Source organism: Nycticebus coucang, chromosome 2, assembly GCF_027406575.1.
Source record: "Nycticebus coucang isolate mNycCou1 chromosome 2, mNycCou1.pri, whole genome shotgun sequence".
NCBI lineage: Eukaryota > Metazoa > Chordata > Mammalia > Primates > Lorisidae > Nycticebus > Nycticebus coucang.
Genome location: NC_069781.1, coordinates 60,306,619 through 60,334,431, shown reverse-complemented (window position 1 = coordinate 60,334,431; position 27,813 = coordinate 60,306,619). Strand labels below are relative to the sequence as shown.

Here is a 27,813-nt window from a genome sequence, read left to right as displayed (position 1 = left end):
ACAACTATTAAAATGGCAGCTGAGCTCCCACTGGAAGGAAGACCGAGGATGGCAGAATAATGTGCTCTTACCCCAGATGTTCACATCCTAATCACCTGAACCTGTGAATATGTCACTTTACATGACGGAGGAACTTTGTATATATGATTCAGGGTATGGGCTTGGAGAAGGCAGTTTATCCTGGATTTTCCAGGTGGGCTCAGCTAGAGTTAGAGAAATATAAGAGCAGAAAAGACAAAAGCGATTTGAAGTATGATAGGACTTGAACCCCTGTTGCTGGCTTTGAAGGTAGAGGATGGAGGGCACAAGCCGGGGAATGAGGTAGCCTCAATAAGGTGAGAACAGCCCTCAACCAACAGCAAGAAAACTAGACCTCATCTTGCAACTGCAGGGGATGAAATTTTCCCGACAGCCTGAATGAACAGGCAGATTGTCCACGAAAGCCTCCAGAGAGAACGAATCTTTTCCAATGCCCTGATTTGGGTCTTGTGAGTTGCTAAGAAAAGGAACAGTTAAGCCATGCTATAACTGAACTTCTAACCTGAGATAATAAATTTGTGTTGTTTTAAGCCACTAAGTTTGTGGTAATGTGTTTTGGCAGCATTAGAAAACTGATGCTGAAGAAAACGTGTCAATATCTTTAAAGTCTTCAAAGAAAAACATGTTCCACATACAGTTATATATCCAACAAAAACATCCTTTATAAATGAAAGTGAAATAAATATATTTTCAGATCAATGAAAGCTGAGGGAATGTGATGCCAGCAAGCCTACCCTATAAGAAATGCTGAAAGAAAAAAAAAAAAAAAAGAAAAATGCTGAAAGAGTTGTTCTAGATGAGGGAAATGACACCAGATGGAGTTCCACCTGTACAGGAAGAAGTGAACACTAGGAAAGGTAAATAAGACAGTAAATACAAAATACTGTTAGATAAATTTCTCCACAAATAACTGATGTTTAATGTAAAATTTCAATACTGTATTGTGAAATTTACAAATAAATGAAAAATATATTAACGAGCACAAGAGATAAGAGAGGTCAATGAAATTGTTAATATACACATGCAAAATATTTCTTTTTCTTTTTTTCTTTTTTGCAGTTTTTTTTTGCCAGGGCTGGGTTTGAACCCATCACTTCCAGCGTATGGGGTCAGCACCTTACTCCTTTGAGCCACAGGCGCCGCCCCGGGGTGCAAAATATTTCTATCTCATGTTAAATTGTACAGTATTAATTCTAAATAGACTACCCTGTTTCCCCGAAAATAAGACAATGTCTTATTTTACGGTGTGCTCCCAAAGATGCGCTAGGTCTTATTTTCAGGGGACGTCTTATCTTTCCTGTAAGTAGGTCTTATTTTCGGAGGATGTCTTATTTTCGGGCAAACGGGGTATTACAAGTGAAGGGAGGTTTTGTGTGTGTCTTGTAATCTCCGATATACTCAGGAAGATTTTTCCTTTAGAAAAATTAAATGGAATATTTTAACAAGTAAACCCCTCAAAAGAGAGAATTGGAATATTAAAGACGAGAGAACAAGAAAATAAAGCAAAAATGGGGCAAATAGAAAACAAATAACAAGATAGTAGACATAAATACAACTTTATTGATGATTACATTAAATGTTAATTGACTATACTCAGGTTTATAGAATGAATTAAAAAGTAACACTAAATTTTATGTTGTCTGAAAGAGACACACTTTAAATATAAAGACATGCAGTTGGTAAGCATAAGAAAGTTGGCTTGGCTCTATTAATGTCATACATGATAAGCTCTAAGACAAGAAGAATCACCAACATTTTATGATGATAAAAGAGTTAATAATAAGACAAAAGTAGCATAAATGTGTATGATCCTAATGACAAACCTTAACAATACATAAGGCAAAATCTGACATATCAAAAAGAGAAATAGGTAAATGTACATACGTGATTGAAAATTTTAAAACCTCTCTCTTGGTGTTTGAAAGAACAACTAGATAAAAAAAGTCATCAAGGATATATAAGATTTGATCGACACTATCAATCATCTTGATCTGATTAGCATTTATAGAGCCTATAGCCAGCAACCTCAAAATGTACATCCTTTCAGTAAAGACAGAATATTTATCACAATAAATCATATGATAGATCAAAAATCATTCTCAATATTACATGATATGCCTTGGTGATAATGGAACTAAGTTAGAAATTAATAAGAATATATACAGAAAAATCACCAAATACTTAAAAATTCAATACACTTCTGTATAATCTATAAGTAAAAGAAGTCATCAATAGGGAAATTAGAAAAATATTTCAAACCCAAACTATCCAGAAAAGCAAACATCAGAATTTGTGGGATGTAGCTAAAATAATACTTAAAGAGAAATTTACTGAATTACAATATTACATTAAAGAATAAGAATAATTTAAAATCAATCAGCTAAGTTGCCCCTTTATGGTTTTAAAAGAGGAAGAATAAATTCTTCCCCAAAATAAGTAGATAGCAGGAAATTATAAAAATAAGAGCCAAAATTAAGGACATAGAAAAAATAAGACAAAAATTTAATTTTTTGAAAAGATTGATAAGTTTTAAGAAGAAAGAAAAAATACAAATTACTAATACCAGGAATGAAAGTTTATTATTATAGTAAAAAGATAAAAGTGAATATTATCGGCAACTTTATGCCAGCAAATTCAGCATGATAGATATAAATTAATGCAAGTTTCAAATTTCACAAGAATAAATAGAATAAATTAAAAAATCTGAATAGTTTCATTTCTCTTTCTCCTTCTAAACAAACTCTACGACCATTTTTTTTAAATTAGTGAATTCTGTAGAATATTTAAAGAACAAATAATAACAATCTTACACAGAATCTTTCAGAAACAAGAGGAGAGAATACTTTCCAATTTGTTCAGAGACTAATATTATACATGTAACCTTGATAACAAAGCTTAAGAAAAAAGATATTATAAGAAAAAGAGATACAAATGAATATGTCTCATACATGCTGATGTGAAATTCTCTAACAATGTATTAGCAATCAAATTCAGTAGTATACAAAAATTAACACAATATTAGCAGTCAAATTTATCATAGGAATGCAATGTTTGTTTGACATTTGAAAATTAGCCAATGCAGTATACCACAATAATGGAATGAAAGAGGAAAACTATATAATCAGCTCAATGGAGTCTTTAAAAAGCATCTGACAAAATATTTTAGTTTGGTAAAAACTGATTTTTAGTTTGCTAAAAACTTTTAGCAAATTAGGAAGATTAGGCTCTTTCTTAATCTGATAATGGGTATCTATTAAGAAATCTAAAATTAACATTATAATGGTAAAATAGTAAATACTTTTCTGCTTAGATTAGGGACAAATCAATGATGTTTGCTCCTCTATACAATTTTACTGTGTGACATAGTTGGTACAATAAGAAAAAAACATAAAAGAAGTAAAATTCTTTGTTTGCAGACATTATGGTTTTTCTTAATCCTAAATCTACATGCACTTATTAAAACTAATGAGTAAATTAAGCAAGATCATAGGATCCTATATTCAAAATTTAGTTGTATTTTTATATATTAGTAATGATCAATTAGAGATTGAAATGAAAATACTTTTTATAGTAGCATTAAACACATAAAAACAGATGCATTTAACAGAATATACGCAAAACCTGGATACTTAAAACCACAAGGTACTGCTCAGAGAACTCAAATAGGCCTAAGTAAATGGAAATAGGCCTAAGTAAATGGAAAGATATACCATGTATTTGGGTTGGAAGTTCAATATTGTTACAGATGCTAACTCTTCCCCAGTTGATTTATAGGTTCAGTGCAATCTACATTTAAAAATGTAGCAGGCATTTTAAATTACATTTAAAAATGTAGCAGGCATTTTGTAAATATTGACAGGCTGGTTTTGAAAGTAAAATGCAAAAGGCTCAAGACTTTTGAAAAGAAGAATAAGATTAAATAGGACTTATATTACCTGATTTCAAGACTTAAAATAGGTTATAGTAAGAAGACAGTGGTATTATTATAAAAAAAAAAAAAAAACAGATGAATGAAACAATTGAAATCAGAAGTAAACTCATACTCACATTTACTTTTTATAAAATTGCCAAAGCAATACAATGGGGAAAGGAAAGCCACTATACACAAAATTAATTCAAAATGGTTAATGTACCTAAATTAAAAGCTAAAATTACCACGCTTTTAGTGAATGTATAGGAGAAAATCATTACTGTCATTATGGACTAGGGTAGGGAAAGATTTCTGATAGGGGATACAAAAACTATTAACATTAAATGAAAGAATTATATTTCATTAAAATTTTACATGTATTTTTATCAAAAGACACCAGAATGTTTATTGCAGTTCAATTCACAGTTGCCAATTGTGGAAGCAACCCAAGAGCCCATCTACCCATGAATGGATTAACAAACTGTGGTATATGTGTATTGTGGAAAACTGTTCAGCCGTAAGATGCAGACTTTACATCTTTGTGTTTACCTGGATGGAGTTGAAACACATTCTTCTTAGTAAAGTAACTCAAGAATGGAAAAGAAAATATCCAATGTACTTAATACTAATATGAAATCAATATATAACTATATGCCTACATGAATGAAAAAACACAAGTCTATGTGAGGAAATTAATTTTAGTCTAGCAAGAGGGAGGGGAAAGGTGGGATAGGGAGGGAGTGGAGGGAGGTAGATCAGCAGGATCTCACCTAATGTGCACAAAGTGAGGGTATTCAGCATAGCCCCTTGAACGAACAATTCAACTACAAACTTGAACTTTACCTTACAATGAAAACAATGTAACCTAAACATTTGTACCCTCATATTAATCTGAAATACAAAATACAAAATAAATAAAATTTAATAAAAAGGAAAATGTAAAAGCAAGCCACATACTAGGAGGAAATATTTGCAACATGTAAGACTTATATGTAGAATATAGAGAGAGCTCCAACACATCAAAAATAAAGAGGCAATTTACACAGGAGATACATGAAGGGCCAATAAACATGTATGTGAACAAAGTTATCAGCATCATTATTCATCAGGGAAATGCAAACTATGAACATGATGAAATAACACCCTCAATAGAATGGATATAAATAAAGACACAAAACCAACCATTGGCAAGAATACAGAGCAACCAGAATTCTCATCTTTTGATGACGGCTCTGTGAATCAGTATGACTACTTTGGAAAATGTCTGACTATCACAAAATCAAACATATACCTTTCTTATGACCCCATGACTCTACTTCTATTTATCTGAGAAAAATGTAAACATAATATCCACAAAAATACATGCATAGAAGAGTTCATACAAGTTTTATTCAAGCTACCTTAATGTTGGAATCAACCCAAACTTCCAGTGTGTTTAGCAACTTAAAAAAATTATCATTGCATATATATTCATATGGATGAATCTGAAACGTAATAGTGAATGAAAAGAGACACAAAATAGTATCTATACTGTTGGCTTAGTGCCTTTTTATTTAACAAAATACTACAGACTGGATAATTTATTTCTTTCTCACTATTTTGGAGGCTAGGAAGTCCAACATCGAGGTGCTGACATTTTGTTTCTTCCCGTGGCATAGGGGAGAATGGCAAACTAGACCAAACTAGCTCTCTGCTGCCCAAAGCCTCTTGTAAAGGGGTCTTAATCCCATCAGAGAGAGAGCAGCCCCCAGACCCGAGTCACTTCTTAAAGGATCTGCCTTTTAACACTATCATACTGACAACCCCTGAATTTTGGAGGAAATTAATTTTTGGTGAGAATTTTGGAGAGGACAAAAACATTCGAACCATAGGTTCTATATGTATAAGAAAAGGCAAAACCTTTCTATCTGTAGAAATGAAATCAGAATGGTGGTTACTTTGAGGGGGTGCTTAACTGGAAAGAGGCACTTAGGGATTTTTTAGGGTGTTGGAAATATTCTGCATTGATTATAATAGTGGTTGTATAGATGTATTCTTTTATCAAAATTCATAGTTATATACTTAAGGCATATGTGTTTTCCTACATCCATATAATTTTTTATCTCAAGAAAAAGCAGGGGCTAGGGAGTGGGAACAATTTGAGCCTGGCTGTTTGTAAAAAAAGACAGGGTCATCGTATGTTAGAGTGCTTTGGAATTTACTGATTGTGGAAAAAATCCATTTTATTATACGTTTGACATTTAATATCCATCAAGCATCTTATATATTAATCAAAAATTGATTTAGAAACATCAGAGTGTTAGCACATTTCTGCTGAGTAATGAATTTTCACACATTGGCCTCGCATGGTTCCACTCATCTCTTCCCCCTTGGTAAGTGAATGCAGGCTACTGAGGTGGTTTGGCAAATCACTGCTTCACTTTCCATATACTTAACCTCTTGACGGTATTTGATTTTTTTCTCAGAATTCATTTTTCCTAATGTGGAGCTTTTTTTTTTTTATAAGAATGTCTCTAATGTAGGGCTACTTGACATTAAGTAAAATATGACTTGTTGCTTGCAATTGGATTTAAATGCAAAGTCAATCTTGAACAAAAAGACCACTTAAATTTTTTTTTTTTTTTCAAAAGCTCTGTTTTGGCTAATACAAAGGAACCAAAAGAGCCAAAAAATGATATGTATATAAGATCTGTTTAACAAATGAGAAATGGTTATTTGGTTTGGAGTAGAGAGAAAACTTAGCAAAAGCTGATAAAATTTTCAAACTACTTATATTCTGCTTTTATTGATTTCAGGTTAGGTCATTTTTAGTTATACACAGCTTCTTTTTAAAGAGCAGTGACACTCCTGTTTCTGTAATAACTGACTGGGCAAACCTTTGCTCTTCTGGAATTGTATTTTACAAAATCAACTGAAACATAAATGGAGTTAGCCTTGTGGGTGTTTGGCATGATGCCATAGTACGGCTGTATTTTTCCTTGACCTGAATGGTGTATTCCAGAAGGATAGACTAAAGAGACTCATTAATGATTCCATAGTAGATTCCCATAGCCATACTTTCTCTTTTTATTTTGGGAATTTAGAAACTGGCCTTCCAATGCAGAGCAGGGGAATTTGGACTCTTTCCTTGACAGAATTGAAAGTCAATGAGCCCATGTAAGCATTTTCCTTTTCTTATCTGTGGAAGGTAACAATATGTCAGAAATATTCTTCCCGTTCCATAGATGGAGATACTGAGGAGAAAACTGGCAAATGGAAGGTTTTCAAAGCCACAGAGTGAAACAGACAACAGTAACCCAGTTCTTGCTTCTTCAATAGTTTAAACGTTTTGTTTTGTTAAGCAAATGGATTGTAGTCAATTAATCTGAGTGCCTTTGGGCCAATGTAAGAATGATTAGGAAAGGTCTTGATTAAAAGATTCAAGTGGTACTACTCTAAGTTCACATAACTCAAAGCAACCTAATCAGTAAAATAAATGTTAGGAAGAAATACGACTTGCTTACCAATGTAACCAAGTTGGCTCCTTATTCAGTATTTAGCAAGGACATTTAGCATGACTTTAGATTGTAGGAGTTCAAAAATATTTAAGATGGTTTTTCTGTTTTAAAGTAATTATAATCGGGTGGCACCTGTGGCTCAAGGAGTAGGGCGCCGGTCCCATATGCCGGAGGTGGCGGGTTCAAACCCAGCCCCGGCCAAAAAAAAAAAATAAATAAAATAAAATAAAGTAATTATAATCTAGATATAAGGACAAGATATACACACTAGAAAACTTGAATTAAGTAATAGCACAGACTCAAATAATATTAGGGCACAGCTCTCAAAGAGGTGTTACAAGTCAATAAAGGACCAAAAGATCATTAGCGATCACGCAGAATTGAGAAGGAAACCAAGTATCGGAGAAGGATTGAGTCTCGTTTGTACAACGTGCATATGTGAGTGTCAGTTCGGCTGCTAAAACAGTTGTTAGTTTTCGCTGCTGTGGAGAACACATGAATATTCTCAGAAAAATACAATGAGCTGTGGTCTTATTGTGAGTGTGTATGTTTAATCCCTAGAGTGACGACACCTCTTAACCTCATGTGTTGTACTGAGTTATTTTCCTATTTGTTTTTCTTTCTCTACTCTGTGCCCCTGAGGACATGAATTGTGACTTAGCAATAGCCAACATTTATTAGTATGTATTATTATATACTGGGTATCATTTTAAGTTTCAAGTATTTTCTATGTATTAACTTATTTAGCCCTCCTAAAACCCAATAACAGGGATTTCTCCATGTTTAGAGATAAGGAAACTGAGGCATAGAGAATTTAAGCAACATACTCAGAAAGGATAGTTAGCCTGAGGTAGGCCTGGACTGTGAAAACCCACAATCTGCCATAAAAGCTCATGCCGTAATCCCTGCACTGTACCACATCTCATCTTAGTATCATTTGTGGCTAAAATAGTAAGTGGCACAGGTCATCACCTAGATGACCGCATGGATGATGAATAGTGTTTATAATTATAAATTTTCTGGAAAAGTTTCTAAGGATTAATGTAAGCACTTGTAGAGCCACTCCAGAAAGAGCCACTGACCCTGGAGAACATAGAACATAGAGACCCTGCAGAAATAGCAGTAAATCCCCCAAGTGTGGAAGTCATAGTGTCTTCAGTTTTTCCTTTGCTCCATCCTGTAGCTACAGCTTACATTTTAGCACAGATGATTCTCTAGTAAAAGCTTTTTCAAAAAAACAGAAAATCCCTTTGCTATAGACTGAAAGTTTGTACTTACCACCCCCCCCCCCAAAAAAAAAGAAACAAACACAAAATTCATGTGTTGAAACCTAATCTGCAATGATAGTGTTTAGAGATGGGCCTTTGGGGGGTGATTAGGTCATAAGGGTGGAGCCCTTACGCTGTGATTTGGGCCTTATAAAAGAAGCTCCAGAGAACTCCTCTGGTCCTCCTACTACACAGGACACAGTGAGAAGATGGCCATGTAAGAGATAGGGAGACAGGGAGTGGGCCCTCACCAGATGCCACATCTGCTGGCACTGGGATCTTCGGCTTCCCAGCCTCCAGAATTGTGAGAAATAAATTCCAGGTGTTTATAATCTACCTCCAATATGGCATTTTGTTATAATAGCCCAAACAGAGACACCCTAAAACTTACTAAGTTTATGAAGAGAAATTTCACGAATACAAATGGAAGAACATTTACTGGGAGAGAGGAAGGACCAGTTCCCAGAGACAGAGCGTGACCCAAGGAATCCCCTAAAGTGTGTCTGCTACAAGAATGTTGAAATTCTACCTTAAAATATCATGAAGTAGCTGTCACTTAGCAACTTGTTTTTCTTTCTTATGGGGAGCTAAATGGAAGTGGTACTTAAAAACCCTCATTCAAATGGCCTGTCCTTATCAGCAGCACTAATGGAGTCCTATACCTCAAGGAATGTAGTCACGTCCCCTAAGGGCTCTGGCCAAACCACGTCTTTATGCCATTCCTTGGAATACATGTTGCTCATCCATCAATGTATTCATTCCCTTTTCTATGTATGAATTCATTCCTTCAGCAACCTCACTGTTCTTGGTTCTTTGCTTCCTATTTGCAGTGGCTGCCACTGGGTCATAGGCGCACAGTGGTGAGCACATCATCATAGGCTGTGACCTCTTGGAGTTTACAGCCTAGAGGGGTCAATATATAGCCAAGTGTCTTAGCGAATATACATATATGTCACCTGTAAGTCTTAATTTAATTACTGACTTAAATTACTTTTAATTACTGAGTCTCATTCCTCATTTGCAGAATGGGTTTAAAAACCTGTTGATGAACGCCCCTTTTTATAAATGTAAAGATAGGATCCAGTAATAGGATGTCTTTATTTAGTCAGTTAACAAAACTAATTAATGCTGGTAGCTGAGCCATTGAGCCATTTCGTGAGTTTTGGGCGGCAGTCTGGTGTGGTCAAGGAGCCTGAATTTTCAGAAATTGACTTTGTAAATTCTGACGACCCCATGTGCTAGCTGTGTGTCCTTCTGCAAGTTATGTACCCTCCTGAGCTTAACTTCCTCATCTCTGAGAAGAGGCTGATAATGTCATGTCAAAAGGATAGAAAGGATGTTATGCTAAGGCATTTGGACTTGAGTTTACAATCAGTGAAGAACCATTAAAAACTCTTTGTTTAGATCTGTATTTTAAAGTAATAACTCTGTATAAGCGTCAGATAACCCCATTGTGTTAGCTTATGATTTTAAGGTTCCACAGATCAAATTGTACCTCCCTCCTGGATATACTATGGGGTAGAGACTTAGTATAATCCAGTCTGAATGAACAATGGGAATTAGCCCTGAACTGTGCTTGGTGTTATAATGTACTACACATGGTGCTAGAAAATAAGCCCCCAAGGACCCATAAATAAAATGAATGAATTATTGAGGGCCCTATACTAATTTTATCTCAGTGTAGAAGTTGAACTATCCATAAAAGCAGTTCTAAAAAGGAAAATAAAGCCCAATTTTCTATTCCACTGCCATCTTTCCTTTCCATCATGATTTCTATTTTAAGCTGTAACTTTCCTAAATCAGAAGCTAGAGTTTTAGATGCTGAACATCAGTAGCTCTGGCATAGCTTGGAGTCTTCCTCAATCTAGGAATGGAACAAAAATGAAAATAGAATTACCAAAAGGGCAGATGCAGTATCTTATATCACTTTTATTATATTATATTTTAGCAGCTGAGACAGGAGGGGAGAATATTATAGAATCAGCTTGCTGCAGTCTCGCCTATAATTATATTTTTCCTTGATAAGGCATTGGCAAGCAGCCCACCAAAATATTGATGCGAAACTTGATCTCCCAGGGCTGTGGAATTTCTCCAGCCCTGGGATTGAGACTGAGAGGTTTTGGAAGCGTTTGGCAGCTGTAGTAAATTCAGGAGCTGGAGGCAAAGAACAGTTCTTCTAGCTCAAGCCGAAAGTCAATATATTATATAACTACAAAGGAACTCTCCTCACTGTACTGTACATTATTAATTGGATCTTGTCCAGTCCATGTATTTTACATGGATGTAATATGCACTTTACATAGTATTTGCAAAACGGTGAGGGTCCTATGGAGTTTTCATGGTTTTACATTTAGGGATGAATATATTATTCTGAACTTCTCCAAAACAAGCGGAAGTGAAAAATTATCTATGGGGCACATATTATTACATATTTTGAGTTTTGCTCTCTCTTACTATCTTTTTCATAAGCACCAGTCTGATGTTTTTGTTTTCAAAAAATTTCAAATTTTCAAATTTTTTGAAAAGGGCAATGCTACAGTATGGCCATGTGGCATCAGTAGAGAGTGCATTGAGGACTACATTATTACATGTAAAGTTATTTTAAACTAGAGCCTGTACAGTTATCTCCCTAGGTGAAAGTGTCCCATTGGACTACTGGAGTTCAGTGTGACTCTTATCAGGAGGCAGCTGGCAGAGTGAGAAGAACATAAGCTTGGGAACTAGATACATCTGAATCTAAAATCCTGATTGACGGCATTAGGGCTGCGTGAGTTTAGTGAACTTCTGAGTCTCTTTCATCATCTGTAAGCATATGAGAAATAAAATGAGATTACGTACATGAAGCACCCAACCATAGTTGTCCTAGGAGAATCTTAATAATACATTCTTTTCCCCTATTTTTCTTTCTCTTTCTCTTTTCTACTTCAGAATGCAATTATTTTTGTAAGGAGCCAAAATGCCAGGAAATTTACATCACAAATTATCTAGCAAGTAAAGGATCTGGTTACTAATGTTTTAAAAATGGCTTCAGGTGTGATTTTTTTTTTTTAACATATACATGTGTTTATTAGGTTTCCATTTTTTTGCCTTCACAAAATTAAAAGGCTTAATTTTTTTTTTTTTTTTTAGTAGAGACAGAGTCTCACTTTATCACCCTTGGTAGAGTGCCGTGGCGTCACACAGCTCACAGCAACCTCCAGTTGCTGGGCTTAGGCAATTCTCTTGCCTCAGCCTCTCAAGTAGCTGGGACTACAGGCACCTGCCACAACACCCAGCTATTTTTTTGTTGCAGTTTGGCTGGGGCTGGGTTTGAATCCGCCACCCTCTGTATATGGGGCCAGCACCCTACTCACTGAGCCACAGGCACCGCCCAAAAAAGGCTTAAATTTTAATAAATATGACAATGTTTAAAGTAAGGACTAGAAACAAAAACCTCATAAAGAACTAATGAACATAAATACATTCAGAAAACGAATCAGACAATTACTACCTCAAAATATTAAGCAATAATAATATGATGCAAAGAAAGTAACATTCACATTGTCAAATAGGAGTATGTCTATTATAGAATGGTTTGACTCTGAGATTCAGTATGGAGTCATCAGTTAACTTCTTATTATTTATTTAAGTCAAAAAATAGACAACTAATATTTATAAATAAAAGTAAAAGATAATTTCAAAAAAACAGATCATGCCAAATCTTGTAGACAATAGAAAAGAAGAAATAATTCAAAATCATTCTACTTGATCTGGGTACACCTGATATTAAAATTGGAGAAAATATATTATTATAAAGGGAAAATTACAGACATAGGTCACTTATAAATGAGGATGCAATATCCTAAACAACACATTAACAAGTTGAATTAAAAATTAATGTTTAAATAATGTACTTTGGTCAAAATTAAATCCAATTTATGTGAGAATTAGTCACTCTTTTATTTTCTTTTTCTTCTTTTCCTTTCCCTCACCCCCTCTCTCCTTCTCTGTCTGGTCTCCCCTTCCCCCATGCTCCACCATGTCATTAATTGTCATTAATTGTCTTCATATCAAAATTAAATACATAGGATTCATACTTCTTCATTCCTGTGATGCTTCACTAAGAATAATGTGTTCCATCTCCATCCATTTTGGTACAAATGCTGCAAAATCTCCGTTTTTTATGGCTGAATAATATTCCATGGTATACATATACCACAGCTTACCAATCCATTCCTGGGTTGAAGGACATTTAGGTTGTTTCCACATTTTGGCAATTGTAAATTGGGCTGCACTAAACAGCCTAGTACAAGTATCTTTATAATAAAAGGGTTTTTTTCCTTCTGGATAGATGCCCAGTAATGGGATTGCAGGATCAAATGGGGGGTCTAGGTTGAGTTCTTTGAGGTTTCTCCATACTTCTTTCCAAAAAGGTTGTATTGGTTTGCAGTCACACCAGCAGTGTAAAAGTTTTCCTTTTTCTCCACATCCACTCCAGCACCTGCAGTTTTGAGATTTTGTGATATAGGCCATTCTCACTGGGGTTAGGTGATATCTCAGGGTGGTTTAAATTTGCATTTCTCTAATAATTAACGATGATCATTTTTTCATGTTTGCTAGCCATTTGTCTGACATCTTTAGAGAAGATTCTATTCATCTCTCTTCCCCATTGATGTATGGGATTGTTGGTTTTTCTCTTGTGGATTAATTGAAGTTCTTTATAGATCCTGGTTATTAAGTATTTGTCTGATTCAAAATATGCAAATATCCTTTCCCATTGGGTAGGTTGTCTATTTGCTTTGGTTGTTGTCTCCTAGGCTGTACAGAAGCTTTTCAGTTTAATTAAATCCCCTTTGTTTATTATTGCTGTTGTTGCTATTACCGTGGCAGTCTTCCTCATAAAGTCTTTCCCCAGGCTGATATCTTCCAGTATTTTTCCTATTCTTTCTTTGAGGATTTTTATTGTTTCATGCCTTAAATTTAAGTCCTTTATTCATCTTGAATCAATTTTTGTGAGTAGAGATTTTTTTTAATGTTGCCGTCTATTTATATCAAGTACTTTTATGAACATGATTTGAGATAGCTTTCCAAATAAGACCAATGCAAGAAGCTTGATTAAATTATAGTAGAGAGAAAAGAGAAACAGGGACCAAATATTCTAACCTAGTTGCTATAAATGTGTATAGTATTTGGTCAGGAAAATTCCATTACATGTAAAAACCAAAAATAATGATTCACCTGAGGAGACAAGTTTTTCCCTGGTATTCAATTCTGGAAAAAACAAAAAAAGTCTCATTTGGGTAATTTTATTGAGACTATTTGAGACATTATTGATTAACATGTTAGGAGATATTATTTTTATGTTTTATTTATAATTATGTTTACATAATAGTTTTATATATTTTTAGGGGGCATGCAATATTTTGATACAGGGATACAGTGTGACTTGATCAAATCAGAGTAATTGGGGTATCTATCACCTCAGGAATTTATCATTTCTTTGGTTAGGGACATTCAAATTCCACTCTTTCAGTTATTTTAAGGAGTTGATTGTTGATTATAGTCTCTTTGTTGTGGTATTAAATATTGTTCATTCTAGCTAATTATATTTTGTACCAATTAACCATCCTTACTTTATCCCACCCCACCCTGTACCCTTGCCTGCCTCTGGGAACCTTCAGTCTACTTTCTGTCTCCATGAAATCAATTATTTTTAATATTTATCTCCCACCTATGAATGAGAACATGTGAAATTGTTCTCTTCTATTTTTTTAATTCACTCCCTAAGAATATAGCTAGATCAGCTGAGCCTGACCAGTACCGCAGGCTGTATGTATATAGGGTCTGTCCGGACCCTGATGAGATGTCCCACCTCTGAGATTCCCCTAGTTTCATAACCAACCCAGAGAAGACCCTGTGGTAGAGTGGAGATGTCACAGGCTTTGAAGTGAAAACAACCTAGATTTAAACCCAGATCTGCTTTATTCTATACTAAAAGTCTTGAGCAAATTGGCTTGTATCTTAAATCATAGTAAAAAGGAATTAATGATATCCACTTCTCAGAGTATGAATGAACATTTAATGAAATAAAATATGTATATGCAAAGTGGCAGGTGCGGTAGCTCACGTCTATAATCCCAGTGATTTAGGAAGCTGAGACAGCGGGATTGCTTAAGCCCAGGAGTTTGAGGTTGTAGTGAGCTGTGATTGCGCCACTGTACTCCAGCCTGGGCAACACAGCGAGAACCCATCTTTTACCAAAAAAGGTAGGGGTGTGTGTGTGTGTGTGTGAGAGAGAGAGAGAGAGAGAGAGAGAAAATGGAGGGTAAAGGGAGGGGAATGTGCCTATATGGTCTGCTTCTATCTCAAGACTCCCATTGCATTCATTGTCTAAGCAAAGTATTATAGGAATTTGTGCAGTGAACCCCTGACTAAGGCTCCACACAGCCTTCTGTTGGAAATCCCTCGAGAGAGACACTTCAGATCTACCCACTACTTAACAAATGCTTGTGGACATACACGTGTGTGCATACACAAACATATAGGAGATTAGTCCTGTATGTATATTAATTGATGAATCGTAAAACATTACACCCAAAATTATGCCTATTCTGCCTTGTGTAAAGTTCTCCTTTTTCTACTTAATTCTGAAATTATATCCTACCCTGTTGGCTAGTTTGTAAATTTAAAGTTCTTAGTCCTAATAGTAGCATTATCTACTCAACATTTTCTTTGTTTTTTCAACGTTAAACATACTTACAAATCATTTTCTAAATAAAACAATTCATCTGTCTGATTTCTGCCTTTCCTCTAAATTCACATGGTAGACAGAATAATCTTCCCATAAATAGAATCTGTTATCAATTTAGGTCACAAGACTGGGCCTTGGAAAAAACACACATCAAGTAGAATAAAGACTTCCCTCTCCTTTTGTTTAAAGCTACTACTTCCAGTATAAGAAAAATAAAAAGGAAGGATGACAATTCATCGGAGGAGAGATTTTTGCCTGGCGTCCAATTCTGGGGACAAATTTTCATTTGTATGATTTCCTAAGTGCTTTCTTCTCTAGTTCTTTATTTGGAATATTTTCTGTTGTTTTATTAACCAAGACAGATTCTCATGCATGTAACTATCTAAATCTCTTAAAGAATTACTTGTATATAGGCCAACTGCAATGGCTTACCCTGGAAACTTACACTTTGGGCGGCAAATGTAGGAGGACCAGCTGAGGTCAGGAATCCAAGACCAGTCTAGGAAAAAGCCAGATCTCATCTCTACAAAAACTTTAAAAACTTAGCCAGGAATGGTAGCATGTGCCTGTGGTACCAGCTATTTACTTAGAAGGCTGAGGCAGAAGGATCGCTTAAACCTAGGAGTTGGAGGTTGCAGTAAGCTGTGATGATGCTACCACACTCTATCTCAAAGTGTCAGTGAACATTTAATGAAATAAAATATGTATATGCAACTTCTCAGAAAAAAAGAATTATTTGCATATAATAGGTAATAAAATTTCTTGATAATTTAAATCCCTTGATAATCTGAAGATTGTATAATACATTATAAAAATATATCAGCATATTGACGATGACACATTATGTCAGATTGTAATGACAATGAAAATCAAAGGAGTGATGACAGACCTTTGATAAAGGGATATCCTTCTTATCCCTGGGGCTCCAGTTCTTATAGGAAAGGAGAAACATGTGTCCATATTTGTTTTTCCATCCTGAACATATCCCTAATGTTGTTAGGTTAAGATGGGCTACTAAAGCATACTGAAAGTATTCTAAGCAGTTATTCAACTTATTGTGTACTGGTTCTATATTTACTAACAACCAATCTAATGACCACCAATTCATTCCAAACTGGAAAAACCATGTGTCACAACTTCCATATGGAAGTTAGTAGTAGTCGTCAGTGTTGTGTAGGTTATTGTGACCCAACTTTCTAAGTACAAATGATCCCATAATAATTAACAGATTCTGGACCCCTTCTAGGCACCTGTGTCAGGTCCAATTCAAAACAATGTTATCATTCATTATCCCCATTAGATATCCTTGTAGCTTTCCTATTTTAGAACCAAAAACCTTCAGAAATAAACATCTGTACTATTATGCCATATCCTTACAATAAGGTGATGTTAAAAATATGTTAGTCCTATTAGATTTTGAAAGTATTTGGAGACTTTGCCATATTTTAAGTGGGTTTTAGTACCTTTAGACTTTCATAGAGCAACAGGATAGTTGAACGTTGAAAGTCTAACTGAATTTGGAAGGTTCTAAACATTTTTCCACAAAGAGATAAGAAAGTTTTGGCCTCCTGATTTTAGCATCTGTAGGTAGAGATTTATTCTACCGTTTCATGGGAGAGACCAACTAACCTAGAATTATGCAGAAAAATAAATTTCTGTAAGGTGTAAGTCTCATATGAAGATGAGTAAACAAGTTTAGATTTGATGACATTGCATATAAGGCTAAATTGAAATTTAACAAGTTACCTAAGTCTTATACCAAAATTTATGCCATAGAGTCTAAGTAAATTCTGGTGAAATGCCTGAAGAGTTTGTGTTCTAAGTAGCGGGATCTAAGATACAGCTTATAGTTGCCTTTCAAGAAATACTGTTTTGGCAGTAAGAAAATTTAAGCAGCTTGTGAGGATTATTCATGATGCTTAAACATTTTGCTTTTAGGTAGAAGTCATACTACAACTTTTCTTTAACCACAGGCACCAACTTTTATACCTAAAGAGCTATCCATCATGTCCACAGACATAGATCTAAGCTAAAGTAGAAAATAAGTGGTCTGGATATTTGAAGTCACTCGAGAAAGATACTTATACTTCAGTTTTTTGAAAAAGAAAGTGTAATAAAATTGCTCTAGATTTATGAGAGAAAAACAGCACCATGTTCAAGATAACCATCTGTAGGGCTAAATATGTAAAAGTAGAACCATCTGGTTTATATCAAATTCTGTAGACAATACATAGTCTTTTACATCATAGAATTTTTAATTTTTAATGTAGCTCAAGATCTACTTTTATAGATAGGTAAAGTGATTTCATAGTACATGCAAATTAATGCAAATGTTGAACTAGATTTCATATTTCTGTCTATTATGTTTGTGATGATGTCTATTTCTTTGGGACCATGTGGGAGCAGAAGAAACTCTAATGATTAATCATAATAGTACCATAACTGCTCACATAAACCCCACTTTGTTCCTGACGCTATTCCAAACCTTTGTTTCTATTCACTTATCTTCTGAATTAATATAGTAGGTTATTAGCTCATTATTTCTCTCCTATTAGCACCCTTGTTTTACAGATGAAGAAACTGAGGCACAGTTATTATTTAGTAATACAGCTTTTAGTATACTGATTATCACTAGTGCTGCAGTTCATAGAGAAGGTAATTTCCCTCTGGGTGATCCCCCTGTGACTGTATCTCCAAAGAGAGGGATCTGGAGACATAATGATGACGAGTAGTACGACTGCTGAGTATAACTGAACTTTGGGAAGTGGCCAAACTTCTTCCCAGCCAAAGGGACTGGAGTCCTGGACTCCACCAGCTGGCTGGGTGCTAGCAGCTCTGATAATTAAGTGTGGGATGGGTAAGCCTGGCTTGGTTTGGGGAGGGGGGCAAAGATGGAGAGGAACAGGAAGAAAGACTCTTCAAGACTCTGAGGCCCAATGGAGAAACCATACAACTTTGTAGACAGACCACTTTCCCTGGTCCACTACCTCAGCTGGGCCTTCAACCCTCCCTCGTCATCGTGCTGTTTCCCACTGTTGCCTTGCTGTCCTGGGTGTCCATAGTGAGTACTTTGTTCTTTTTCTGATGTCTTCAAATCACTGACACCACCTCTTCCATCTCAGTCTCAGCACAGAGAAAATGGTTATCAGCCTGGAATTCCCTTGGTCTCCCACCTCCAACCATGGATGCCCTGCATGAGCACCCACCTCTGGCTATTTTGCCATCTCAGTGGGATTCCTTCCTGCGGGTTCCTGGTTCTCTGCTTCCACTCAGGTTCCTGCTCCTCCCTGGCTCCTCAAAGCTCTCACATTCTGATGGTACCCTGTTCTACCTTCATTCTCTACGCTCTGCTGCTCCTTCCCACTAGCGTTTAAGTATCTTTGCAACTACCTCCACCTCACACCTTCTCGTCTTCTGCCCCATCTCCTCCATATTCAAACATCTTCCAAGAGTTGTCCTCATCTACTATCCCCACTCCCCAACCTCCTATCAGTATTGATATTTTGGAAACTGGATTTTCCCCCCTTAGCAAAGTCAGTGTTGCCCTCTTTGTTGATAAATCCAGTGGGTACTTCAGAGCTGGTATTCATTTTGTCTTCACACTGTTGATCACTTACTTCTTAAAATCTAGCAGGGACCTTGGAGGAAGGCATGCCAATGAGAAGTTTGGGGTATCCTTGACCCACTACAAATTCCTTGGCTTTGTTCTTTCTGGTTGCTTCTTTCACATCTTGTCTTGTTGGGAGGTACCTTTTCTCTGCCCATCTCTGAAATACCAGTTTCTCAGATTCTGTTCTAGGCTATCTGCTCTTTTCACTATGTGCACTTCCCCTGGGTCAATATTATCAAGGCTTTAACTATGACTTATACACTTAGTATTCTTGAATCTACATCTTTAACCCAGATACTTGTCCTCATTTATAGATCCAAACGTATATTAATCTATCTCATAGTTCTGTGTGTAATACTAACTCAATACATCCTAAGCTGAATTCATATGCTGTTACATTTTCAAACCCTCTTCTTGTGTTTCTACAATACAAGTGATCACCAAGCTCTATTAAGTCTACTTACCTGTCTCTCAAATCTGTTTACTTTTCTTATCCCCAGTGCCACTGCCACTGCTGCCACCTCTCAAATGGGTGATGACTGCTGTTCCCAAGCACTGTGCTGTGCTCAGTGTTGGTTCCAACACCACAGTCAGGATGACATGTCTGTAACACAGAGCAGGGCTTCAGGCCAAGCCTATAGTCATAATGAACATTTCCCATCCCTGAAAGCTGTATGCTGCTTCTTTTGTCTGGGCTTTTGTTTATGCTATTCTCTTTGCCCGCTCAACACTCTTCCCTAAAAACTTTATCTTCCTATCTCTCATTCACCCTTCAAGTTCCATATTTCAAATGACTTTCTTTTGGGGAATAATTTCTGGCCTTCCAAATCTAGACTAAGGGCCCCCCCAGAGCCTTTTTGATCTCTTGTGTGAGAGAACTTATTACACTGTATTATACCTGTGCCATTGTGCTTAGGTGAATCATTTGTAAGTATTTAATAACCATTTAATATAGATGAATAACATTTTATTTTTCTCATTATTTTAGAAATTGATTCAATAAAACATGTCATTTATTACCACCCCAAATAATCTATAATTAATTCATTATAGTTTCGTATAATTTCATGCTTTAGTTCAATAGACCTTAATTGATAAAGGTTTTCCCACAGCTTAGAATAGATATAGAATAAGATATACCAAAGACAAAGAAGTAGAGAAAACTGAGCAAAGTATGCATGAAAGCAAAGTAGTATGTTGAAAGAAAAAACATCTATAGGCTCTAAAGGTTTGGTTTTGGGTTAGGTTAAGGGTATGCTTGGCTGGTGTCTGTTTTTGTTTGGTTAATATTTATTTGGCATAAGATACCATATAATACTGTGTTTTCTCAGAACCGAACACTTTTATGTGGAAGACATATTCTATGACCAAATAATGAATTAAGTAAAGTTTCACACTACCATACCTCCCCCCTTGCTATGAAACTCTCCTATTTCAGTACCTATACATGGTGCTAATCTCCAGTGCAAAGGATAGAAAGGATATGGCACAGGCCCAATGAAATTGCACTTACAAATTGGGAAAATTAGGAATTTTTTTCTTGATCTTCCCTTAAACAATTTTTATAAATGTTAGAGTCTGAGCGTAGATCCTTCCACCTAACTCTTATCTTGTGACTTTTACATTAGAAAGTTTCAGACACTATTTAAAAGCATAAACTCACATGGTAAATAACCATTTGGACTATGGAAATGGCCAAAGGGACCCAGGGGAAGGGCCATTAGCTTTCATAGCTCATCTCCTTTCAGTTGCGTCTCTCAAACTTCAGTATTCATATTAGAAAATACCATCACTTTTTACTCATTAAACGATCTGTGTATACTGTAAGCATTTAACTTTTACTTTTTGACCTTTTACAAATCTGACCATGATTTAGTGAGATACTTTGTGGGATGAGACGGTGGCAGTCATCACTAGTCTTGCCCAGCCTTCTTTGTCCCCAGCTGGTTGTGCCCATGGGGAGAACCTGAGACCTTTGAAAATCTGTGCGCCAATTGTTTTTTCTTTTGTTTTATGTTAAAATGTTTAAAATCTCTGTCTTACAGTTTTAAAGGAATTAGACCGAAGGAAGATTTCATCCCAAACTTCTCATTTCTCAACTTCTCTCTCCGAACAACCCCTTGCATATTAATGCTTCCTGTGATATATGTGGCTGCTGTCACTCAGATGACAAGATATGCTTTCAGTTTGATGGAAGTGAATGTAATTCTCACTAGACTGCACACCATTTTTCATTCTGTTTCAAAACAGTTTTCTCTGTTCGTCAGCTGGGTAGTTGTTTTGTAGGTCTAAAGAATTTTAGTTCTCCTTTAGGAAAACTTCTCTCATCTACATTCTTTTAAGAAAGTCTCTCCTTCTTCCACTTTTCAAACATGATCCTAAGATTTTACATCTTTGCTTTCCTTCTCTTTCTTTTTCTCTCCCTCCTTCGCATATTAATATCTAAAAATGAGGTTTCCTGTTCCTTGATCTGAACCCCAGCTATGATCAATGAAATGCGTATCAATTACAAACACCCGTCCAGCAGGAGCCAGTTTGGCTTGAAGTCAAGCTTCCTTGGTAAACCAAGAGAATATATAATCCTGATTGATTACTCCCAGAGAATATATTTGTGTCTTTGATCGTCAATGCAATTGAACTAAAATTGTTCTTAATTTTAAAGCTTCCTTTGGATTTTTGCCTTCTTACATGTGTCTGCCACAAGTGAACAGTTTGGGTAAAGAATGAGGAGATGAAAAGTTATTTCAAAGCTAGCACTATCTAAGCTCTTTAAGCTTCTTAAACTTCGTCTTAGGGGATGTAATAAACTGTGATGTATTTTGTCTCACCAGGGATCCTGTGCATTTATGCTTGAAAAAATGGCACTTATTGAGTCCTTGACCCTACAGCAGGTACTCTGAGCTCTATCTATTAGCAAAACCGCTTTATCTCTTAAAAATGTAATAGGCATATTGACTTTTCCTAGGACGGAAAGTTCATGATTCCCTGTATAGAAATCTGTCCTGATGTCCAATAGAATCTTTTGCTAGAATCCAACTTTATATCTTCATCTTAAGTACAAAGTATTGAATCACCATCTTTTCTCCAGAATGTATCTATTTTAAAGAAACATTGAATTATAGTTCTAAAGGGTCTCTGTCCAGTCTAGAACCCTTTCCTTGTCATGAGAGTGGAAAATTCCTTAATCACCAAATGTTAGGGTTTGACTCACCCAAATACTAAAGTTCTTTTGTTCAACTAAAATTCCTTTGGCCCTAATAAGTTTTTTCACTTATGCCCTGCATCTTTCTCATAAAAACTCTTTGGATTCTCAAAGGCATAATCTAACTTTTTCTGGCTTATGCTTATTTTAATTATTTCTAATAACATATTCTGGGTCCTGTCTGTATGTGTCTGTTAAATATGGAACCTTTTAAGAGCATGATGCATGTGTGAACTTCACGAATAGGCATCTGCTGATGGTAATGGTAGAATAAACTTTGGCACCTTATGGAGGGGGCCAATTCTGAGTACCTGGAATAATGATAAGGAATTGGGAGCTGTTGAACTCCATTGTTCCCTTATACCATTAACATTGACACAGAAGTAGTAAAGCAAAATTATGGAGAAAATATAAGTTGGAACCCCAAGGCTGGGAAAATGAGCTACAGTGGGGTGGAGGTGGTACCACCAATAGCAGCACATGTCAGGTCTGAGAACACTACATACTAGAAAACTCACATCTAAGACTAGATCTGAATTCAAATTCCCAGGGGCTTTGGGAGGAAGTTCCATAGGAAAGCTTGGGAGCTCTTTAGTCATCCTGATGGGGCTTCTAAGCAGACTTCTCTGGAAACCCTCTTCTGATGGCCTCATGGACATCTCTCCACCAAGCTCAAAGGCATGGCCCTGATGCCACTCTCCTGGAAATGTGGAGAATGCCCAGGTCACTCAGGCCTTCTTCTCCTGTCCCTGGAGATTTGGTCTGATCATCCAGAGATGGAATTATACTCTCGTCATGTTCAACTTCACCGTGACTTCTTGTTTCCTACTGGATCCAGGTCTCTAACAAATATATATTCACAAGTCAGACAATATATTTGGCCCCTACCTAAATAAGGGGACATGTAAGTTAAGGAACAAACACACATCTCAGAGGTGAAAGGAGATAGCAGCTATTATGGGATTCCACATCACAGATGCATTAACATCACACAGAAATCTGAGCTGCAGAATTGGCCCCTTCACCTTCATAAACTGAAGTGGCAGATAATATCCCAAATCAGTGATGAGGAAAGGAATAGAGCCCCCATACTTTAGGTCCAGCAAGAGACAAATCAGGGACTTCAGGTCACTTTGTGACATTGGGCCTGGCCCTCACTGTTGTTCTTTTGTACTTGCCTGTTTCTAAATCCACCTGTTTCCAGTCAGCTCCAGTCTGTACCTCACCTTTGGCCCTTTGGAATACACATCCACTAGCATTCTGCTCCTTGGTTTTTATTTATTTGTTTTAATTTAACAAACATATGCCTAGCAGTCGTTCTGTATCATAACTGCTCTAAGTACTTTATGTACATGAATGCTTACAATTAAGAGGTAATGGTAGTGTTACCCCACGTCATAGAAAAATTTGTCCTCCCTTTCGTGTGTCCATGTTGCTGGACACTGCATATATTCAGGCTATGGGGTACCCAGCTCACAGCATCACCGTTAGCAGCCCCCTGTCAATGCATCTCTCAAAGCAGAGTTGGACAGTGACTGCAGAAAGAGGGTAAAAGGGTTTGAGCTTTTGGAGCTGGGGGGTCTGGGTTTGCCACTTACGAGCTGAGTGACTCCAGCAAGTTAGGGTTTTCTCATCTATAAAATGGGAATCACATCTATCTTAGAAGGTCATAGAGGAGGCGAGTCATTACATAAGAACAACCCTAGCCCAATGCTTATAACAGAACATCATTTAGGAAGTGACAGCTGCTGTCATTTCCCCTAATTCCCCCAGGAGTGTAGACAAAGTCCTGCTTCATCAAATCATTAAATCACATGCAGAGGAAACTTTAGGAGTAAAGGGCTAGGGCGGTGCCTGTGGCTCAGTGAGTAGGGCGCCGGCCCCATATGCCGAGGGTGGCGGGTTCAAACCCAGCCCTGGCCAAACTGCAACAAAAAAAAGCCGGGCGGTTGTGGCGGGCGCCTGTAGTCCCAGCTACTCGGGAGGCTGAGGCAAGAGAATCGTGTAAGCCCAAGAGTTAGAGGTTGCTGTGAGCCATGTGACGCCACGGCACTCTACCGAGGGTGGTACAGTGAGACTCTGTCTCTACAAAAAAAAAAAAAAAAAAAGGAAAAAGGAGTAAAGGGCTAGCTGGATTCTTTTCTTATTGAATGAGGAAACTGATGCCCAGAAATCTTAGACCAGGGGTGGGGTGGGGGCAGGTGTAGCCTCTTTGCCTCATTGTCCCCCCATAGCACCACCCAGACATTGCTCAGGCCCCTGGTACCATGAAGATCTGGACTTCAGAGCATGTCCTTGACCACCCATGGGAAACTGTTACAACAGCTGTGATGCAGAAACACCTAAACCCTATGAACCGAAGTGTGGTTGGAGTTGATGTGTTGGACAGACACATAGATCACTCTGGAAAGTTGCACAGCCATAGACTTCTCAGCGCAGAGTGGAGGCTGCCTTCCATGGTGAAGTCTCTTATTGGTGTAGCAAAAACCAAACCATATGTGCAAGAACATTCTGTAGTTGATCCTGTAGAGAAGACAATGGAACTTAAATCTACTAATAGTTCATTTACAAATATGGTTTCATTAGATGAGAGACTTATATATAAACCATATATCCTCAGGACCCAGAAAAAACTATTTTGACTCAAGAAGCCATAATCACTGTGAAGGGAGTCAGCCTTAGCAGTTACCTTGAAGGACTGATGGCAAGTACCATATCTGCAAATGCTAGCGTGGCCGAGAAGCAATGGAATGGGTAACACATAAATTAAATGCTGAGATTGAAGAACTGACAGCTTCAGCAAGAGGAACCATAAGGACTCCGATAGCAGCAGCAGCATTTGTAGAAAAATGATAAAAGTTTCTAGACGACGTTGGGTCCACAGGTCTCTACAAGCTGGCAATACATTTATTTGTTATTTAAAAAATACAACTATATTTTAGGTATAATTTTTTAATAAGCTATGTGACTTATAACTATGTAATGTAAGGCTATGTGACTTTCATCAAAACAGAGATGCAGAGCTTCTAAATAAAAGGGATTATCTGAAAAAAAAAAAGAAAAGAAAAGAAAAGAAATCTTAGATCAGTGTTTTTCAACCTTTTTTATTTCATGGCACACTTGAACCTATAGTTAAACTTCCATGGCACACTTAAATTATGTTGATCAAAAAAAAAGAGAGTAAAAATAACAAAAGAAGAATATACTTACTGAGCTTTGAACTTCTTTCAAAAATAAATTAATTAATGATCTTTAAACATTTTCACAGCACATCTAAGATCTCTCTCAGGGCACATTTGTTGAAAATCACTAACTGAGACTTTTTAAAAGTCATCAACTAATTAACAAGAGAACAGAGAAAGAACTGGGTCTTTAACTACCACCACACCCTGTGGCTGCTGATGCACTTGAGAGGCTCAGCCCCATGCTGGCTAAGCCCTGGGCTGGAGACGATTGTCAGAGCATAGAGGATCCTAGAACATTCTCCTGCTTCCATTCACTTCCTCCTCGAAGCAGATCCTCATCTCATAACTCTCCCTTTGGCTTCTTAGAATGAGAAAACTATTGTTCAGGAGTAAATACATAGAGCTCATGCTGTAGCCACCTGCTTTTCAGCTACAGTGGTCCTCAACTCCAAGCTTTGAGGAGGTGCATCTTGTTTGGCACAGAAACGTGCCCTTCTCTTCTGCCTTTTCCCCCTGTGGTGGTCCCCTCTTCCAGGGGAATAGTTTACATTCAATAAATGACATGACTTTAGCCTATCACATTTATTCTCTCCTGATAACTTAAAGATTGAAATTGACTTTTTAGAGAGGAAAAAAACATTCCTGGGCATGGGGCTGACATTGAAGTATTTGATGTCTCTGGTAGCAGGAATTTGGCTGGGGCGATATTGTTACCATATGGATAGATATGTAACTATTGAAAACTGGGTTGAGAATTCCAGGGTATTTTACTGGGACCACCAAGATGATGAATGACATATTCAGTTCTAAGGAACTAAAAAGAAGAAGAATTCCACATTTTAAATTGGAGTATCATGTCAAAATGAAAACCTTATTATAAATAAAAGTACATATACACATAGGAACAAAACCTCTTTAGCTCTGGGAAGCATCCACGTGACACTAACATAGTTAGAATGTTTCAGGATTATTGAAGAAAACAATGAATCAGCATAGCTGTCATCATCATTTATTCCTTTCTTTCTCTGTAATGAAACACTGCTCTTTTTCTTCCCCTAAATGAAAATCAGTTGGGCCTGTCTTAAAATATTGAGCTATTTGGGGTGCTCAGGCCTTTTTGCTCATGATATTTATCATTGAGGCCAGTATTTGGTGAGCTGGGCCCATTGTGCTCTGAGTGGCTTTTTGTTTCAAGCACTGCTTTGTTTTAAGTTAGGTGTTGAATGCAGCATCAAAAGTAGTCAGGCAGACATTCAGAGGCAGATGTGGGCACATTCCCAAAAGTTCAGTGCCAAGGGCCTTGTGTTTCTTAACAGAGGTGACTTGGAAGGACTCCAAAAACAAGATGAAAAATACAAAGTTGAATTTAGTTAAAGGGAAGGAGAAAGGAAGGCATTGAAAGCTTGAATCCCGTTAACTTGAAAAGTTGAGTTCTGGCCTTTTAAAAGCTTCCTTCCAAAACAGACCTATATTAGTTTAATCTCTGGCCAATTGTAGATTTAAATTTAGCTTCTCACACTTATTAATCTTTTTAGAAGTGAAAATAACCATTGTTGCTAATAGGGAATTGATTTATTATTTTCTATTTATAATGAACTTTAACTTACTTGGATGGTTAAAACGGAGACCATTGTTATTGATTTTATTAATGGGTCCCTCGCTGAACCGATGGGGAGCCAGCACCATCACCATGGTCTGGAGCCAGCACTCAGAATAAGCCAGGCCTGAACACAACTTCTATCACTGCTACTTAGGAATTTATGATTTCGAGCAAGTTGCTTAATCTCTCTAAACCTCACTGTTGTCATCCACAAAATGGGAATGTTTTATGACATTTAAGTGAGCAAATGAATGTAAACTATACTACTTACTACATAGTACATTCTGTATGTCATGGACATGTTAAATTGCATATTTTTAAAAAGATCTGGATGTATGGGCGACACCTATGGCTCAAAGGAGTAGGACGCTGGCCCCATATGCCAGAGGTGGTGGGTTCAAACCGAGCCCCGGCCAGAAACTGCAAAAAAAAAGAAAAAATCTGAAAAAAAGATCTTGGCGGCACCAAGATCAACTGTTGATAGACTTTTTACCTGTGAAGAATTGAAAGAGATTTGCTGGGTCATTTGCCCAGTGTCATGTGGCTCATAAGTCTTAAAGCCAGAGCCAACACAAGAAAACAGATCTTTGCCTTCTTTCCACTGAACCTTCTCTATGTAAATATATAAGGCTATGTATATGAAATATGTATTATTATAGTGATGTAACTGTTATATAAAATAATAATAACTACCATTTTTGGACACATACTGCCAGTTATTCTATTAAATATTTATACATATCATCTCACTTAATTATCTTAAGTACTTTGT

General features: G+C 36.7%; 1 protein-coding gene and 1 pseudogene across 1 annotated transcript in view; both read left to right on the top strand.

Annotated features, from left to right (window-relative positions):
- The window catches only part of ADAMTSL1 (ADAMTS like 1), a 1,032,656-nt gene that overhangs the window by 404,443 nt on the left and 600,400 nt on the right, over positions 1-27,813 (top strand). The window lies entirely within an intron of this gene.
- Positions 24,524-25,109, top strand: LOC128572108 (PRELI domain containing protein 3B-like; annotated as a pseudogene).